A 4,790-nucleotide genomic window follows, 5' to 3' on the forward strand; every position below is an offset into this window, starting at 1 on the left:
ATAGAGGATCTCACAGTCGTAATCTTTCACTAATTCCAACCAACGCCTTTGTCTCATATTCAAATCCTTCTGAGTAAAGAAATACTTGAGACTTTTATGGTCGGTATAGATTTCACACTTTTCCCCGTAAAGGTAATGCCGCCAAATCTTCAATGCGAAAACTACCGCGGTCAACTCTAGGTCATGAGTCGGGTATCGCTGTTCATAATCCTTTAACTGTCGGGAGGCATAAGCGATAACTCGATCGGCTTGCATCAATACACACCCCAAACCCTGTTTGGATGCGTCACAATAAACTACGAACTTCTCCTTGTCTGAAGGCAAAGCTAGCACTGGAGCGGTAATCAACCTCTGCTTTAGCTCTTGAAAACTAGCTTCGCACTTGTCTGACCAAATAAATCGCTGATTCTTCTTTGTAAGCTCGGTTAGGGGCATTGAAATTTTTGAAAACCCTTCCACGAACCTACGGTAGTACCCAGCTAAACCCAAGAAGCTTCTGATCTCTGTCACTGTCTTTGGTCTCGGCCAATCCCTGACGGATTCGATCTTCCCGGGATCCACCTTTATCCCATCTTTGCTCACAATGTGCCCTATGAAGGACACCTGAGATAGCCAGAACTCACATTTCTTGAACTTGGCATAAAGCTTATGTTCTCGAAGCCGTTGCAGTACCATCTGAAGATGTAATTCATGCTCCTCTTCTGATTGAGAGTACACGAGGATGTCGTCGATAAACACAATCACACAGATATCGAGGAAATCCTTGAATACTCTATTCATCAAGTCCATGAATGCTGGAGCATTGGTTAGTCCGAATGACATAACCAGGAATTCGTAATGTCCATACCTAGTGCGGAAAGTCGTCTTCGGAATGTCCTCCTCTCGGATTCTCAACTGATGATAACCCGAACGGAGATCAATCTTAGAAAAGACCGTCTTCCCCTGAAGCTGATCGAACAAATCATCGATCCTAGGTAATGGATATTTATTCTTCACCGTCAGCTTGTTCAATTCTCTATAGTCGATGCACATCCTCATAGATCCATCCTTCTTCTTGACGAATAAAACCGGGCTCCCTGTGGTGACACACTGGGCCGAATAAATCCTATGTCAAGCAACCCTTGGAGCTGAATCTTTAATTCCTTAAGTTCAGCTGGAGCCATTCTATATGGGGCTTTGGAAACCGGTTCCACCCCTGGTGCCAAGTCTATCACAAAGTCAATCTCCCGCTGAGGTGGTAACCCTGGAAGTTCTTCGGGAAAAACATCCAAAAATTCCCGAACCACTTTGATGTCCTCTGGCCGAATGGTATCTGGCCGAGTGGTGTCCACCACCACGGCCAGAAACCCTAAACAACCGCCATGCAATAATTCTCTAGCTGACATGGCCAAAATCACCGGGATTCGGGATCCCTGAACTAAACCAACAAACACAAATGGTTCTTCACTTTCCGGTTGGAAGATCACCATCTTCCATTTACAATCAATGCTCGTCGAATATTTAGATAGGAAATCCATTCCTAAAATATTATCGAACTCTACTAAACTCATCTCTATCAAATCAGCACTTAACTCCCTACCATCTATCCTGATCGGCATAGACCTAATCCACCTGTTGGAGATAACCAACTCTCCGCCAGGTAATAGGGTTCCAAACCCTGATTCATATCTATCGTACGGTCTATCCAATTTACTAAAGACTTTGGCCGCCACATAAGAATGTGTAGCCCCAGAATCAAACAGCACTGAGTAAAGCGAGTTATTAACAGAAAGCTGACCTGTGACAACTGATGGGCTGGCATCTGCATCAGCCTGAGTGATGGCGAACACCCTGGCTGGAGTGGGTATCGCCGGAGCTCTAGGTGCCTCTGATCGGAGCTGGGGACAGTCCCTCTTGAAGTGTCCGGGCATGCCACAGTGAAATCAGCCCTGACCTTTGCACTCACCCCGATGGTGCCTTTTGCAGCTAGGGCACTCGGGATAGGAGAATCGGGTCTCAGTACCACCAGGACGACTCCCTCTGTTCTGGTTCCCCCGAACCTCTTGTTCGACTCGAGCCACCGAAAGCAAAGTGGGTGCTCTCTTCCTCTGATCAATGGTCGAACCACTACTCCCCCTGCTAAAGCCTGATGCAGGAGGGGTAGGAGCCCCGCCACTCGCCGGAGTACTAGCTGACTCCGACATACACCCAACTGCGCCCTCAGCTCGCAGTGCCTTCTCCACCATCTGAGCATAGGTGGAGTTGTCGTCCGTGGTGATCATCAAATCGTGTTTGATCTTCGCATTTAACCGTCCAGATACTTCTCTTTCTTGCTGAAGTCGGTTGGCACAATTCCCGAGGCTAACCTCGCCAACCGGTCAAACTGAGTAGTATACTCAGTTACGCTCATATTCTCACGCTGGGTCAGGTGAGCGAACTCTTTCCTCTTGGCGCTTCTGACCGCCTCATTATAGTACTTGGCGTTGAAGAGTTCCTGAAACCTTTCCTAGGTCATGGTGGTGACGTCGTGAATCTGAGACACCATGTCCCACCAGACCAGAGCGTCCTCTTGGAACTGGAAAGTGGCACACACCACCACTCTATCATTACCGGTGACACCCATGAAGTTCAAGATCTTGGTGATCACCGTCATCCACTGTTCGGCCTTCATCACGTCTGGACCTCCCAAGAAAACCGAAGGTGCTTGCTTACGGAACCGTTCATACAGAGGTTCCAATCTATTGGCCGCCACCACTATCTCGGCCTGGGCAGCAGGGGCAGGTGCCACTGGAACTACGGGCACTGGAACTGCAGGAGCACCCTGCTGTCTCAACCTCTGAATCTTGAGGTCTTGTTCTTCTATCCGAGCTTGCATCTCAGCAAACCGAACCTCCCAATTCTGGGCTCCCTGATCGGCTGGGGGAGCCTGGGCAGCCTGTGGCGGGTTCTCATCACCCCGACCACGAGCCCTGCCTCGGGGACCTCTACCTTGGCCCCTAACTGGCGGGGGAAATTGAGCTCCCTGACCTTGATTCGACCCTACTGAGTTGCCCTGACTCCTGGTGGTCCGCCTAGTGTCCATCTACTTAGAACCGCCTGCGAAACCAAGAGTTGGCATATCAGGTCGTATTCAAGAAGAGCTTACTAATGCCGCTTAATTTGGAAATTGAAAACGAAACATGCGCCTATTCTACTATCAGGCTACTAACATGCTTCCTAACAGGCTTTTCTTTTTCATAAATAAATAAATAAATAAACTACTAAAGCAATAAAGGCTTACTGAACCGTGAAACGAGCTAACTGCTGATGATGATTGTACATGTCGTGACGATCTTCGGAAGACAACCTGGCGGCTCTGATACCAAATTGTAACACCCTAACTAACATAGGCGTATTACGTGATTTTTAAACATGTTGTGCAGCTCATTGCTAATCAACGAGGTTTATGGAAAACGTGATTAATTAAAATTTTTGCTTTTTAATTAAGCTTATAAAATAATATTACAAAAGGCTCGGGATCCCGATTACAAAATCATTTACAAAAAGAGTTAACTGTTTATACAAAATAATTGTCGCCTAGCGACTACTTACAAATCAGCCTTGCTGTCCCGAGGATCGTACTCTCCAGGCCTAACCGCCCCGACATGTACAACCTGCATAAGCTCGCTCACGGTCCATCAGCTTTAGCCTTGCCTTTACCTACACATAAACGTAGAACTGTGAGTCAACAGACTCAGTAAGAAAAGCATAATAATATTCATACATAAAACCTGGTCATGATCAGACGCCCATACCCCTGATCATAACCCTAACTGCCGTGTCCAACACGATACTGAGTCCCACTACTGCCGTGTCCAACACGGTACTGAGTTCTGAACGTTCATAGGCACGGTACTATTGACAAGTAACAGCCTGATCGGTCGAACCGGTCATACTCCGCCGTCGGTCATACTCCAGCTCGTACCGACGTGTTACAGTATCCTCCTGATCGGTCGAACCGGTCATACTCCGGCTGCTGGTCATACTCCAGCCTGTACCGACGGGATACGTCAATAGTACGGAACCACCAACCAAGTGTCAGCCTGATCGGTCGAACCGGTTAAACTCCAGCTGCTGGTCATACTCCAGCATGTACCGACGTGACAAGGTTGGATGGTTCGAAGCCAACATACATAACTAATGTAATCTAACAGGCTTCCTACATGCACGCTAAACATGTAATCTACATATGCATACTGTTATACTAATCTTACCTGGATTCCGAATTCAGGTGTGCCGCCAACCCGACCGGAACTTTAATCGCGCTACGGACATGTGCTCCTAAACCATAAAAATCACAACACTATAAGTGACACGCTAAATCACTTCCCGGGGACTTAAACTAGGAACTAAAAGTTTCCCTATCGATAAAAAGCATGGCAATACCCCCTAAAACATAAAATCGAGAGAATCCAGGGTTTCAGAATTTTCCCCAACCGGTAGACCGGTTGCCCAACCGGAATTCCGTTCGGGAAAATTCGTAACCCCATTCGAATTCCGATGCACAACCGAATTCCGGTTCCTCGCAGCAAAGCAAACATAAAAATCCATATCTTGCTCAAATCAACTCCAAATCAAATGAAACCTTCCAGACCTGTTCTATATATCCCCTAGAACATTTCTAAAGCTTCAAAACCACCCAGAAAGCACAATAGCAAAAATCACCATTAAAGCTCAAGCTTTGAGTTCTAAACTCAAACTTGAGTAAAATCACCTAACATGCATTCAATCTATGCTTCAAACTCATAATCAAGCTTATAACAACTTTAGAA

Source organism: Cannabis sativa, chromosome 4 (assembly GCF_029168945.1).
Source record: "Cannabis sativa cultivar Pink pepper isolate KNU-18-1 chromosome 4, ASM2916894v1, whole genome shotgun sequence".
NCBI lineage: Eukaryota > Viridiplantae > Streptophyta > Magnoliopsida > Rosales > Cannabaceae > Cannabis > Cannabis sativa.